Genomic DNA, 16339 nt, shown 5'->3' on the forward strand with positions numbered 1-16339 from the left:
CCCGAACCCAAAATCTAAATCTAGGTCTTTCCTGTTCTTTTCCACCTTTCCTTATGGGATAAAAGAAAAGTCGGTGGCGACTCTTGCTATCCACGACATTTGCTTTCCAAAGCAAAAACACACAAAGTCAGTTCACCGTATGACAATCATGCTGATAACTGTGCAAACACAACAGAAGTAAGTGTGGTGTTTGATCTCTGCTGTGTCTTTGTACCAGAAGGACAGAACTAGGTGTTCTTCCATTCTAGGGTAATATAGTAGCAGATGTCGTGACAACTGTGAAAGCGTGCTTTAGTATAGGGTTTTAATTTGTATAACTGTCTTGCTGTATTAGTTACAATGTTGAGGCTTTGTGTGGGTTTTTTTTTGAATAAAACCATTAGGGTTTTGTCCTCCAAGAGTTTGGGGTTTTGCACTAACCTTTGCTTCACAGTTTCAGCCGAGTGAAAGCTTTGAAGAATAGTGGGTTCAGTCAAACAAGAAACGGTAACTGAAGGATTGTGAAGAAAGCTTTGGGTTCAAGTGACTTGCGATCGAAATCAGCCGAGCTGAAGTTTTAAAGAACGTGGATTTCTTGCAATAAGGTAGTTGTAACCGGAGGTTTGTTCAAAGCGCTGGAAGGACTTGGTTCACCTCGAATGACGGGGAGAGAAGCGAATAGGATCTTCAACAGCTCTAGGGGTTAATTGGTGGTGATCATTTATTCTCTTGTATTAACTTTGCAAATTAATAATAAATATATCTCAATTCTAGATTTAGAATTGAGAGAAGACGTACCCTAAGCGAGGACGGTATGGGAACTGCCTAAACAAATTCGGTGTTGTTCTCTCTTTCTCTTAACTCTTTAAATTATGCATTAATTATGTTTTGTGTGAAATTAATAGTAAAATCAATCTCGCTTGATTGTTGTGCATAGTAGTTGTTCGATAAATTGGTGCAATCATTTTGATTGCAACTAAGTAAAATTTTGCATATTCAATTTGAGTGAAATTGAGACTTGGTGTGGAGTGCTCACCAAGTGTTTGATAAAATTAATATCACACATATCTATTAATATTTTATTTGCTCTCTTATTGTGTTAACACATTATTAGAGGTAATGATATCAAGGATTGTGGTAGTTAATCGATTGATTTAGATAGTGGTTGATTATCTCTATCGTAGTTATTCCATTCGGCTTCATGCATATCCTATCTTTCTATTAACGGATCGTCTAGACGATTGTAATATAAGGGGATTTTACAACCGTTGAAAACATTTTTTAAAAAGCGCTAAATTTTAATAACTGATTTATTCAACCCCCTTCTAGATCGGTACTATCGTCAAACAAGTGGTATCACAAGCGCCAGTTCATCTAGTGCTTCGCATATAACTTTTTAGAAAATGAGTAAAGATCCTAAAGGGGCGTACAAATGGGCGTGTATTTTTATCGGTGAAAACTACAGCTACTAGAAAGATTGTATGTGTATCCATATCAACTCTATTTATATGAAGGTACGGAAAGTCATCCAAGATGGTCCTATGGAAATAACCATGACCAATGCGGATGGTATTGTTATACCTAAACCTGAAACACAATGGAATGAAGATGATAAAAAGTACAACTATGATTGGAAAGCCAAAAACACACTCATCGTCGCCTTAGGTGTTGATGAGTATTATAGGGTTTCCCATTGTACTAGTGCTAAAGCTATGTGGGACTCATTGAAAATTACCTATGAGTTTAACTCAAGAATTTGACCTTTTTCATATGGAGGATGGTGAAACCATTGCCGATATGCAAAAGCGATTTTCTCATCTAATCAATCAGTTAAATGCTCTTGATAGAACTACCCCTAATAACGTTGCTACTAACAAAATCTTAAAATGTCTTAATAGGGATTGGCTACCAAAGGTCACCGCGATTAAGGAAGCTAATGATCTAAGAACATTGGACATGGCAATATTGTTTGGTAATCTTCAAGAGCATGAGCAAGAGCTTATGAATATTCAGAAACCTGAGAAGAGTAAAAAGAAGGAAAAGAATGAGAAAGCTAAGGACATCAAAAGGAAATCTATCGCTTTAAAGGATTCAAGATATAAGTCATTCACCAACGATGTGTGTGAGAGTGAATCAAGTAATAATGATAAAGATTCTAATGAAGACATGGGGCTGTTCGTAAGGAGGTATAACCGATACCTTAGAAAGAATGAAATTCAACATTCGGATAAAAATCTTGTCAACTATAGAAGACAACCAAAATTCCCAAATCGAGAGGAAGGTAAGATAACTAAGTCAAAAGGATCATGCCATAATTGCGGAAAGACCGTTCACTATAAGTCGGATTGCCCCTTGTTGAAGAAAGACAAAGGAAGAGACAAACATCACAACAAACCTAGCAAAGCTAGAAGAGCATACATTGCATGGGGGAGCGATAGTGAGTCCTCAAGTGATGATAACTCAAGTGATGAAAAAGAAAATGTCAATATTTGTCTTACGACTCATCAAAAGAAGAAAAAAATGTAAGTCATTCTAAGTATGATCATGTTGATAAAATGTCTTATTTTGATTTGCAAAATGCCTTTAGTACTCTATATAATGAGGCCAAGGAAGCTTTTAAACGCTTGGCCTCAAATAAGAAAATTTTCTATTATTTAGAAAAGAAGATTTCTGATTTCGAAAATGAATTAGAAACTCTTAAGAAATCTATGATAGAGGTTACTAAAGGAAAAACTGAATATGATAAGGGATTTTGGTTTGGATGGTCTGGATGTGAAACTTGTCACATTTAGCAAAGAGAGGCTAGAACTTTTCAAGCTAAATTAGACAAGGCTTTACAACCTAAAGTTACCTTTGTTATTGATCAATCACATTTTAGAAGTAACATGAATAATCCTTATCAAAAATACACTTATGTGATAAAGGATCAAGTTAGCAAAAGCAACTCTCATCTGAACTTAAATTGTCTATATTTTTCCAAAAGAGGACATACTATTGCTAAATGTCGATTTATGAGATTTTTGGTTCCTAAAGACATTTTCCAATGGTTGCCCAAATGCAACCAAAGTTTCACTCACACACTAGGACCCAATGAAAATTAAATACCTCCTTCCTTTGTTTAAATTTGTAGGTGGAATGTCTTGAGGATACAGAGAGAACATGGGTTCTCGATAGTGGATGCTCAAGACACATGACGGGTGACATTTCCTTATTCTTTAACTTTGTGGCTAAGAAGAAAGGGTTTGTAAACTACGATTATAATAACAAGGGAGCTATACTCGAAAAAGGCAGTGTAGGTAATCCCTCATCTACTACTATCTCATACGTCCTTTTAGTAAAAGGCCTTAAGCATAATCTCATTAGTATTAGCCAATTATGTGACAAAGGATATAAAGTATCATTTTCAAAAGATTGTTGCATGATTAAATATAATAATAAAAGGAATGATGTGCTTAAGGGCTGGAGGGAAAATAATGTATACATGCTTGACTTGAATGAAGTATCTCTGACTAGCGCTAAATGTCTCGTATCCATGAGTGAAGACTCGTGGCTTTGGCATATGCGATTAATGCATGTTAACTTTGACTTGCTAAATAAAGTTGTTGCAAAAGATCTAGTAGTTGGTCTTCCCAAAATCAAATTTTCAAAAGATCACTTATGTGATGCGTGCCAAATGGGAAAGCAAACAAGGATCTCTTTTAAATCTAAAAATATTGTTTCCACAACGAGACCCCTTGAACTTCTCCATATGGACCTTTTTGGGCAATCTAGAATTAAAAGTCTAGGTGGAAACTACTATGGTTTTGTTATAGTATATGACTACTCTAGACTTTGTTGGACCATCTTCTTAGCAAGTAAAAGTGACACTTTTTTTCTTTTTAAAAGTTTGCCAATATTTTTCAAAACAAATTGAACACTAGCATAGTTACTATTCAAAGTGATCACAGAGGTGAATTTGAAAACCACCTGTTTGAAGAATTTTGTGAAACAAACGACATTGATCATAATTTTTCTGCTCCAAGAACTCCATAACAAAATGGAGTAGTGGAACGTAAAAGCCGAATTTTAAAAGAGCTTGAAAGGACTATGATCAATGAAAACGGTCTTCCCAAATATTTTTGGGCCGATGCCATAAATACGGAGTGTTATGTATTGAATAGGATACTCATTCATCCTATTCTAAACAAAACCCCTTGTGAATTGCTAAAAGGGAAGGAAGCCTAATGTTTCACATCTTCATATCTTCGGATGTAAATGCTTTGTATTAAACAATGGTAAAGAAAACCTTGGTAAATTTGACTTAAAGGTCGATGAAGGTATCTTACTCGGATACTCTTAATCTAGTAAAGCATATAGAGTATACAACAAAAGGTTACTTATTGTTGAAGAATTTGTGCATGTGTACTTTGATGAATCTTATCCGAAAATTGTCGAAGAATGTATTATTTTTGATGGTGCATGTGTTCCTCCGGAAGACATAATAAAAGATCAAGAAGAAAAGAGTGTTGAACCCAATCCGGGAAAAGTTAAGGAGGAACCGGATCACATATATGAAAAGAAAGAGGAGGATCATTCGATTGATAACAATGATCTTCCTTTGGAATGGAAATCTTCTAAGGATCATCCCATCGATAATATTCTAAAAGATATCTCAAAGGGAGTTACCATACGGTCAAATATAAGTAACTTTTGTTATCATTTTGCTTTCGTCTCTCAAATTGAGCCTAAAAACTCAAAAGACGCATTACTCGATGAATATTGGTTTTTAGCGATACAATAGGAACTTAATTAGTTCAAAAGAAATGAGGTGTGGGATATTGTTCCCGCTCCGCAAGACCATCGAGTAATCGGCACTAAATGGGTGTTTAGGAACAAGTTAGAGGAAAATGGAGTTATAACTCGAAACAAGGCTCGCCTTGTTACTCAAGGGTATAACCAAGAGGAAGACGTCGACTATGAGGAAACTTATTTTCCGGTTGCCCGAATGAAGCTATACGCCTTTTGCTTTCCTATACTTATTCTCAAATTTTCAAATTATTTCAAATGGATGTTAAGAGCGCTTTCCTAAACGGTCAGATTAATGAAGAGGTCTATGTATCTCAACCTCCCGATTTTGAAAACTATGAGCATCCTAACTATGTTTATAAGCTTAAACGTGCTTTGTACGGTCTCAAACAAGCCCCTAGGGCATGGTATGAGCGCCTTATCAAATTTCTACTAGAACAGGGATTCTCAAGAGGGAAGGTTGATACAACCCTTTTTATTAAGCGTCAAAGAAAACACTATATTCTAGTTCAACTCTATGTAAAAGCTCAGGAGATAGTGTAGGAAGAACCGATCGATCTATACAATTTAAAAGGACTAAACTCACCACAGAAGCTCATATGTGGTCGACATTTATCTTGTCCAACATCACCCCTTAAACACTTCCTCAAAAACCCTCAAGTCATCCCAACTCATTTGGTACATTAGGACCAAGCAGGAAATGGGTATATCCAAAGTAATATCAGATAGAATTTGGAAAATTTTACACTGAATTTCAAAACCTCCTTTAGCCTTCCATGGATTGATTACCGAACTTTGTGTTCCTATTTCTGGTCTATTTACGATTCATAAAAATACAGGTACAAAAATTAGGAGTTTTGGAAAATAAAAAATAATATATTTAAATTATACAAATTATTTCACCACGGTTGGTTCTTTCGATTGTGTTTATAGCTAGCGTGCTATCCAGATTAATAAACCTCCCAAAATTGCATTATTAGGTATTGAACCCAGGACCTTTCGATTTTTCACTACGGTTGTATATTACAATTGTGGTGATATGTAGCGCACCTTCCAATTTTTTACCATGATCAATAGACCAAAGTTGTAAGTAACCTACTTACAACCACATGTTACTTTATCACAGACCATCAATCGTGATTATATCTCTTTCTCGAGCATTGTTATATGTGTTATTCGTAATAATGCATCCTTTGATCAGCGTATTGGATCATCAAGATAGGATTAACTCGGAAAAGTAGCTACCATGAAATAACCAGTGATTATCACCCATTAGAAACTAAAATCCTATCAAGTTAGAGATCATACCACATATCCTTTCTATTAGGCAAGATATTCTTAGAATAACTACTTTTAAATCTATTTTTTATATCATTTAGTTTTGTCCACGGTAACTTCATAATTTTTCTTTTTTTCTTTTAATAATATTCATTTTAACTAGATATTGAATAGATATCAAAAGTATTGATAAGTATTGATGCAAGCCTTCAAAACGAGAGACCTATAATAGGTTTGAATTAATTTTGTAAAACTGTTTTTTAATTTTAAAATTTAAAAATCATAAAATTTGTTTGATAATCTAATTTTATAAATTATTTTTTAATTGAGAATTTTAAAAACTAAAAAAATAAAATAATTATTAGAAGTTTTGGTTGTTAGTTTTTAGTTTCGGAAATTATGAAAAGAAAAAAATATAAGGAAAAGAATAGGCTTTATATTAATGATATATTTATAATATTATGCAACTTTAAAATAGTTTTTAAAAATAAATTATATTTTTTTCTTCAAAACTCTTTTTCAAAATTTGACTTACAAATTATTTTTAAAAAATAAAAAATAAAACTCATTCAAACAAACACTAAATACTAAGATAATAAGATAACACATAGTAAACATTACCAGTTTAATTATTATTTCATATTTAGTTCACAGGAATACAGTTCACAAGATACACATAAACATAATTAAAACACTTTATTTATTACTTTTATTACCCATAAACACACACATATACATATTATATGTATATGTGTACGTCACGGAAGCCCCATTTAATTTCCAATCCTGGCTCCAGTGTTGATCTTGGCCTTTCCAAAATTCTGAGTTCCTGCAGTGTTGTTGAATGCATGTTTGGTTCCATTGTTACTAAGATTAGTGTAACCTCCATTGGTAATTTGTGCACCAGTTTTGATGTCAGCCTCACCATAATCTTGATAGCCACACTTGTTGTTAAATGCATCAACAGTTCCATTGTTTCCACCATCGTACCCACCAAAGATGTTGCTGAATAAACCAGTCATCTTATGATATACGATATGATCTTTGTGAATATATATAAATAGTTGAAATGCTTAGGTTTGTGTTGATGTTTGTTCCTAACTGAGCCAAACATTATATAGATGCATAAAGTTACTGTGTTAAAAGAGAATCTAGTGCTATAATTGTTTCCTTCTACTTCAAGCTTTAAATTTTTGAAATTTAGGAACCTTTTATGGTCCAGTCCTTTAAAGAAAAATGCTAAATAGTATATTTGTTTTAAAGAATAGTATCAAATGCTAAATAAAGTTTTATCTTTTTTTTTATAATTATAATTAAGGGTTAATACCAATTTACTTCTCTATCATATAGACGCATTCTATTTTATTTCTTGGATCTACTAACATAAATTTGGTCAAGGGATTCTGTAAGTTGATGCAGGGAGAATTTGAAATGAGCATGATGGGGGAGTTAAATTACTTCCTCGGACTTCAAATCAAGCAACTTGAAGAAGGAACTTTTGTGTTCCAAATGAACTATTGCAATGAGTTACTCAAGCGCTTCGATATGGCAAACTCCAAAATAATCAATACTCCAATGCCTACTACGATTAATATGGATCGGGATAAAAATGGTTCGTAGACATAAAAAGGTATAGAGGTATGATCGGTTCCCTCCTCTATATTACAGCATCTCGACCAGATATTATGTTTAATGTATGTATGTGTGCTAGGTATCAATCATTTTCCAAAGAATCACATTTAAAGGTCGTCAAGCGCATACTTAGATACCTCTGTGGTACTTCAAAGTATGGGTTTTGCTTTTCTAAGGGAAGTGATTGCTCTTTGGTTGGCTACTCTGACTCCGACTTTTCCGGTTGCAAATCGGAAAAGCACTAGTGGAACTTGTCAGTTTTATTCAAACTCCTTAGTGTCTTGGCACAGTGTTGGAAGTATCCTTCGTGTCGGGTTTTTGTTATCGTATCCACAGGGATTGTAAGATATCACCGCCGTTCGATGGTTGTATTAATCTTAACTCAATGTAACAATAGGGTTTTGGTTTTAATCAAGTTATCTTGCATAAAAAGGAATAAATTGCGGTAAAAGTTATGGTTTGATTAAATGAGAAATATTGTCAAAGTTAGGTTTCAATGATCACTTTGCATGTATTTGCTCGGTCAACAATCTTATAAACTCCTTTAGATGATAAATCATTTCACAAAGTCCTCTCAATATGTTTCTCTCGAACACATATTGTGAGTTTTGCCATTTTGATCCATTGTTTCTCTCGAACACAATCTATCAAAATGACAACTTTTTGGTTCAACCTTATGGTGAACAAAATCATTCGTTACTATCTCTAGCTAACAAACAAGTTTGGATGAAAACCTAGGTCAAGAGTCGGTAAACATCTCTCGATCATAAACCAACACAAAGAGTTTTAAATAGAAACAAACTTTTCATCATATATTTACCGTTAAAGAGTTTACATATGAGGATCCTTACATTTACACACAAAGCTTGTAATCACCTACATCTAACCTTGACAAATGGATGACTTAGCTACTCATTTTCATGGTAGCTTGGTCGGCAAGTAAGGAAAGAAGGTTGATCAACATCCAAGTCGGATAATCGAAGTTGGATGGGAATTCACCTTCTTTTTGTAGAAGATGGTTCTAAGATGAAGAGAAATGAAAACTAGGGCATAAAGATCCCAAGAACAATGCTGCAAAAATATCTAGAAGAAAGTACAAAAGTGGAAAAAGTTGGTAAAAATGAGGTATGGTGCTCAAAAGTGGCACCTGCTACTTATAGACCACTGCAGGGCTGTCAAGTTCGCTAGGCGAGCAGAATGGCTCGCCTAGCGAGGGTCTAAAATGGGCACACAAGGCCCCTGCATTTAGAGAAAACAGGGCCTGCTGAACTGTCATGTTCGCCTAGCGAACATACCTTCGCCTAGCGAAGGACACGCTTCAACCTTCGCCCCAGCGAGGTTGAGAGGTTTTGCTACTGGAATGCTCGCTGGGGACTCGCTAGAGCTTCGCCTAGCGAGTGAGTGCTAGCTGCGTTTTTCACCAAAACAGAATGAACTTGCTACCACCTTCGCCTTCAGCTCGCCTAGCGAATTAATTTGACAATTTACTGGAACTTTTCGCCAGGAACTCGCCTAGCGAACCAATGCTTCGCCACAGCCTCGCCTAGCGAGCAGGCTGATGAAATGCATGTATTCTTTGGTTCCTTTGCCAATTTTCTTGTGTCTTTATTTTCAATTAGTTCATGTCTTTCCTGCACAATAACACACAAATCAAAGGCACCAAGCTTGTTTATCAATGTAATGCATTCCATGTAAAACAAATGTGGTTTTGACAGTTTTAGCAAGGAAAAAGAGTGAAAGATGCCCACATATGATAGCTCAAATAAACACTTTTGGGCATCTAACAACTCTCCCCAACTAGATTCTTGCTTGTCCTCAAGCAAAGTATTCCTCTTGAAGGACAAGAGGATTTGCTTTAAGAAACTGGTTTCTCCGAAGTTGGATAAACGGCTCAAACACAAGCGAAATCAGCAACTACAAGTTTCCAACGGTTCGAATAAAATAATACATAAGAACTAAAACTTAAATAGCAATGCAAAATATTTATCTATCTACAACAATACTATTCTGAATGAATCATCCTATCTCTCCTCTTCGAATAAGGAATGAAGATTTTGCGCGTTTGCAACCGCGGGACTAATCTCACTATCTAACAAATAATGAAGAAATCAAATAGATTCATACAATGTCTAACAATTAAAAATGGTACTGTGGAAGCATAAAGATCACTAAGGGCTTTTCGGTTGAAGCTTGGTTAGGTTAACAAACAAGGGTCGTTTCTAAGGCCATTGAAACGAAAGTGCCGATGCAAAAGAGACATTCACAGTATTATTCACACTACTCGACTTGGTTTCATTTGTTTCTTATTTGTAACCTTCACAACACATATTTCACAACTCCATTTTTATTTTTTTTTCTTCCAAGCAAGCATTCATTTTCATTCTTTTCTTTCACATCATATAAACAAAACAGATGTTTCTTTTCTATATTTTCTATACATATATTTTTCTATGCTTGCTCGGTTTTTCTTTTCTTTTTCAAGAGTTGTGGTACTTACCAATTCTTTTTCGTTCTCCCCAACTTATTTCTTCCACACCCTAAGTGAATGCTCTTAACTTTTTACGGCAAACGAACAATAATCATGGTTTTCCGGGTTGTAACAAAAAAGATTTTTGAGATCTCGCTTTATTTCAAGCCGAGATTCAACTGTTTAAGCTCAAAGGGGGGTAACAAATACTCTCTCTGCTCACAGGCAAGTTGCTTTAGGATGTAGTTGTGCTCGAAAGAAAACAAGTGCCTTGATCATTTCTAATTGCTTCCACAATTTCACAATAATAAAAGACAAAGAATGAATCACATGAATCAACAAAACTTATTAGAATCCAGCATTTAAGTGAACAATGGAGGTTTCCTCACAATTTGTGGTTTTAAGTTCTAGATGAAGCATTCATTCGATTATGTTGCAAAAAGACAATATTCAATTTACCAAAAAGAGTAAAGTTCCTAATGCATTCTAAAATTCTAGCCGAAGGTAACCATGTACCTTAGCTTCATTCACTTGTTTATTCTTATCATTGCCATCCAAGCTCGGATGCACCTTCATTGGGTACTTCTTGAGGAGCAACCAATCTAGAAGGGTTTGCCACTCAATCAACCAAAAATTTATTAAACACACAAAATTAAAAACATAATTAAATAACATTAACTGAAAATATAAATTTGTTCATGGGGGACAAAACACCCCTATAGTACAACACCATGGTCAAAATACAAAATCCGAAAATACAAATAGAAATAACATAAAAACTGAAAACACATAAAAACTTAACCCACTAAGGGCTCAGGACTCCTCTTCGCTACCGGCCTCAGAACCGGTAGCCTCATCATCAACATCATCATCATCAGCGTCAGCGCCCACCCCCTCACCATAGACTGGCCTGTCCACAGGCCAATTAGCGTTAAGCATAAACTGCTCACGCGCCAACAATGCTCGAGCACCGGAGGGGTCATTACCTTGCAGTTCCAACCTCTGCATACTGTTGTGCATATCAATCATAGCTCTCTGGGATGCCGCCATCCACTCAAAACTGTAGTCACACACCGCTCGTAGGTAGGGATCAAGCCCGGGAGTAGAAGCACTAGGACCATCAGAAGCCCGAGTACTTCCTGAGGCTGCACCGCCACCGGTAGTTTTAGGTCTACAATACTTAGCCACATACCGATCATCGATAGGTGCCGGGATCCTAACCTGCCCACGAGACGGAAGTCTCACCCTTGCCTGAACGCATAAGCTCATGATCAAACACGGGAAAGCCAGGGGACAATTAACACGAGCCCCCGACTTAAGCCCGCTCTCGACCACGGTCTTCAGCTCATTGGCGATTATCCTCGCCACATCTATCTCGACATTTGTGAGGATGGAATGGACCAAATATGCCACTGGGATCGGCACAGTAGAGGTGTGTGATTTAGGCTGGATGTTGGTCAAAACCAAGAGCAGTATTAGCTGAGCCATGGGAGTCATGTCCTCCCGGTGATACCTCACTGGAACCCCAGATGAGTTCGGCTCAACAGATTTCCCAGGTAAAAGCAGGTCGGCGGTAATGGCAGGGACATCTCGGTGAAGCCTTAGGTCGGTGTGGTATTGGTCTCTCTGGTCAGCTCCCAGCTGGAGCGGTTCCCCAAGGATTCGGTTGATAGCATCCCGGTCAAATGGAATTGGACGCCCGGCACTCTAGAAACCCAAGTAAAGGGCTCGTCGTCGTCGGGCAGTGCGTTAGCATAAAACTCCCGCACTGTCGCAATGTCGTAATGCTCTAAGGGACTTATCAACCTATCCCACTTCTTGGCGTCTATCAGCCCGACGAAAGTTCTGTAAGTGCCCTGTGGGTTGATCAGAAATCTCTTCTCTGGAAGTATTTTTCGCTTCTCCAGAGCGATGTATCTGGCGGCCTGCTTCGGGCCGACAAACCTGTCTTGGTCGAATTGAATAGGAACTGTTCGAGATGTAGTTGCTCCCTTTCTTTTCTTACCTGCTCCAGATCTTGACTCCATCTGCAAAATATACAAAGAAACAACACACACTAACAAACAGATTAGCCATCACGCTCGCCCCAGGTTCGCCTAGCGAGTGCTAGCGAACCTTACAGGTTTTGGGGTTTTCTGCATTTTCAAAGATGTTTCCCCCAATACCCGTACTCTAATGGTTCCCACATCAGAACCTAATGATTTCTCATGAAAATTAATCGTTTTATGCTATTGGGGATTGCCTAATTGCATGCAAAACCTAAAGTAACACTAAATCCCCAATTTGAAAACCTAAATCTTCAAGACTTGCAAACTCCAAAGTACCACATGCAACCTCAATGTTCCCATACCACACTCATCCTATTTGCCATTCACATTTGGAAATTAAGAGTTAAAACAAAAAGACAAATGTAGTAGGGCAAACCTTAGTTACACGGATTCGGAAATGTGAAGTGAGAAGAGTTTGCAATAGCCCGAAACGAACAAGTGTTGGTGATAAAGATGCAAATGAGAGAGTTTGAGAAGCGTAGCACAAATTCCTCAGCAGAGCCGTTCAGAAAAATTTTTGAAGGTTTGGGGCAAAATGGCCCTGCTGAGATTTAAATAGTAAACAGTACTGCAGCGCTCGCTGCTGCCTCGCCTAGCGAGCAGCTAGCGAGCATGATAGCAAGTGCATTGGCAAATGCAGCACTTGCAAGTCATCCAGCATGGGTTTAGCACAGTGTACTCAATACAACATAAAACATAAAACAGTAAATACTTACAATGTTGGGGTGCCTCCCAACTAGCGCTTGTTTAACGTCGGCTAAGCTCGACGGTGAGATGCTCACAGAGGAGCATCGAGCGGCTGAACACAACTCTCGCGATCCACATGACCTCCGAGATATACTTTCAATCGTTGGCCATTCACGGTCCAACTATCTTTCTTGTCCATGTCTTCAATGACAATGGCCCCGTACTCTTTTACTTCTTTCACCCGAAATGGCCCGGACCATTTTGATTTCAACTTCCCGGGAAACAACTTCAACCGGGAGTTGAACAATAGGACCAATTGTCCGGGCACAAATTCTTTGTTACGGATCTTCTTGTCGTGATACTTCTTTGCTTTTTCCTTGTACAACCAACTTGAGTGGTATGCGGCATTGCGCATCTCCTCCAACTCAAGTAGTTGTACTTTCCTTTTGTTACCGGCCAACTCATGTTCAAAATTTAAAAACTTTAGGGCCCACAAGGCCTTGTGCTCCAATTCAACCGGCAAATGGCAAGTTTTACCAAATACCAATTGAAAGGGAGTTAGGCCAATTGGAGCTTTAAAGGCCGTACGGTAGGCCCATAATGCTTCGTCCAATTTTTGGGACCACTCTTTTTTAGAATTAGACACGGTTTTTTCTAGGATTCTCTTAATCTCTCGATTAGAGACCTCCGCTTGCCCGTTAGCCTGAGGGTGGTACGGAGTTGTCACCCTATGCGATACACCATAATGTTTTAGAATTGTTTCCAAGGGTGCATTGCAAAAGTGTGACCCTCCGTCACTTATCAACACTCGGGGGGTTCCAAAACGGGAAAATATGTTTTTCTTTAAAAAATTTATCACCGTTTTGGCGTCCGCCCGAGGTGAGGCAATCGCCTCAACCCACTTAGAGACATAATCAACAGCAACAAGCATGTACTCATTCCCATAAGAGGGTGGGAAAGGTCCTACGAAATCTATGCCCCAACAATCAAACACTTCCACTTCTTGGATATTTTGGAGAGGCATCTCATCTCTCTTACCTATCCCACCGCTTCTTTGGCAGCTGTCACAACTTTGCGCATGGATATGTACGTCTTTGAAAATAGTTGGCCAATAAAATCCCGATTGAAGAATTTTAGTGGTCGTTCTAACCCCATTATAATGTCCGCCATAAGGCGAGTTGTGACAATGCCAAAGGATGCTCTGGGCTTCATCACCAGTTACGCATCTCCTTAACAGGTTATCGCTACCCAACTTAAACAAGTATGGGTCATCCCAAACATAATACTTCGCATCCGAAAGGAACTTCCTCTTTTGGTTCGAAGTTAGGTCGGCAGGCACAAAACCACTAGCCTTGTGGTTTGCAAAGTCTGCAAACCACGGCCTAACTTGAACCTTAAACAATTTTTCATCAGGAAATTCTTCCCGGATTTCTTTTTCAGATGCGGTAACCTCCACGTTCACTAATCGGGATAAATGATCCGCTACCAAGTTTTCCGACCCCTTCTTGTCTTTGATTTCCACATCGAATTCTTGTAACAAGAGGATCCAACGGATGAGCCTTTGCTTCGAATCCGGCTTGGTTAGCAGATATTTAATCGCCGCGTGGTCGGTGTACACAACGACTTTAGACCCTATAAGATAAGACCTAAACTTTTCTAGCGCATACACTATTGCGAGTAGTTCTTTTTCCGTTGTGGCATAATTTATTTGAGCCTCGTTAAGAACCTTACTCGCATAATGTATCGCATGAAAAGTTTTGTCTTTTCTTTGGCCAAGTACCGCTCCAACAGCATAGTCACTCGCGTCACACATTAGTTCAAAGTTTTCATTCCAATCGGGAGCGACTATTATTGGAGCGGTAACCAATTTTTCTTTCAAAACCTCAAAAGCTTGCAAACAATCTTCGGTGAAGAGAAATACCTGGTCCTTGGCGAGCAAATTGCTCAAAGGCTTAGCCACCTTTGAGAAGTCCTTGATGAAGCGCCGGTAGAACCCCGCGTGCCCCAAAAAGCTACGGATGCCCTTCACATTCACCGGAGGGGGTAATTTTTCAATTACTTCAACCTTAGCTCTATCCACTTCAAGCCCCCTTCTAGAGACTTTGTGGCCTAGCACGATCCCCTCGGTCACCATGAAGTGACACTTTTCCCAATTTAGCACCAAATTGGTCTTCACACACCTTTCCAACACCGTCTTCAAATTTGCCAAGCATAGACTAAACGTCCCACCAAATACCGAGAAGTCATCCATGAAGACTTCCATTGTTTTCTCTATCATATCGGCAAAAATGGCTTGGACACATCGTTGGAAGGTCGCCGGTGCATTGCACAGCCCAAAGGGCATTTTTCTGTATGCGAACACTCCAAACGGACACGTGAAAGCCGTCTTCTCATGATCAACCGGGTCGACCGCAATTTGGTTGTACCCGGAGTAGCCGTCCAAAAAACAATAGTATTGTTGGCCCGATAGTCTTTCAAGCATTTGATCCATAAATGGGAGTGGGAAATGGTCCTTACGAGTCGCGGTATTCAACCGTCTATAATCTATACACATTCTCCACCCCGTGGCAACTTTAGTCGGGATCAATTCGTCTTCGTCATTTCGGATTACGGTCATTCCACCCTTCTTCGGAACCACGTGCACGGGACTAACCCACGGACTATCCGAGATCGGGTAAATCATTCCCGCATCCAATAGCTTCACCACTTCCTTTCTTACAACCTCCTTCATCGTAGGATTTAAGCGGCGTTGTGGTTGAGCCACCGGCTTAAAATCCTCCTCCATCAAAATCTTGTGCATACAATAGGATGGACTAATTCCTTTTAGATCGGAAAGAGTCCAACCCATAGCTTCTTGATTGGTTTTTAGCATAATGATTAGACGGGCTTCTTCTTCTTTTGTCAAGAGGTTGCTTATGATGACCGGCTTTGCCTCGGTCTCATCTAGAAACACATATTTCAAAGTCGAAGGTAACTCTTTTAATTCAATTGGCGCTTTCTCGTCAATGACCTCCTTCTTCAAGTTTTCTTCCTCTACTTCCCACGGTTGTAGGTCTTCCAAACTATCAAGTTCCTTTAAGCATTCCTCAAGAGCTAGCTCCTCTTCAACAGTGAAAACCTCCAATGAGTCGTCAAGAGCTAACTCCATAGGAGATATCTCATGAATATGCTTTGAAACCTCCATAATAGCGTCTTCGATCACATCGATGCGAAAGCTATCATTTCTATCCTTGGAATGCTTCATCGCCTCGAATAGATCAAATGTGACTTCCTCATTTTGAACCCGCACCTTCATTAAACCGTCATCAACATCTATCATCATTCTTGCGGTCTTCATGAATGGTCGGCCCAATATGAGCGGAGCATCATCATCTTCCTCCATATCAATTACAATAAAATCCACCGGGAAAAAGAATTTGTCGACCTTCACCAACACATCTTGGGCTACGCCATGAGGATGGGT

This window comes from Lathyrus oleraceus, chromosome 7 (assembly GCF_024323335.1).
Source record: "Lathyrus oleraceus cultivar Zhongwan6 chromosome 7, CAAS_Psat_ZW6_1.0, whole genome shotgun sequence".
NCBI lineage: Eukaryota > Viridiplantae > Streptophyta > Magnoliopsida > Fabales > Fabaceae > Lathyrus > Lathyrus oleraceus.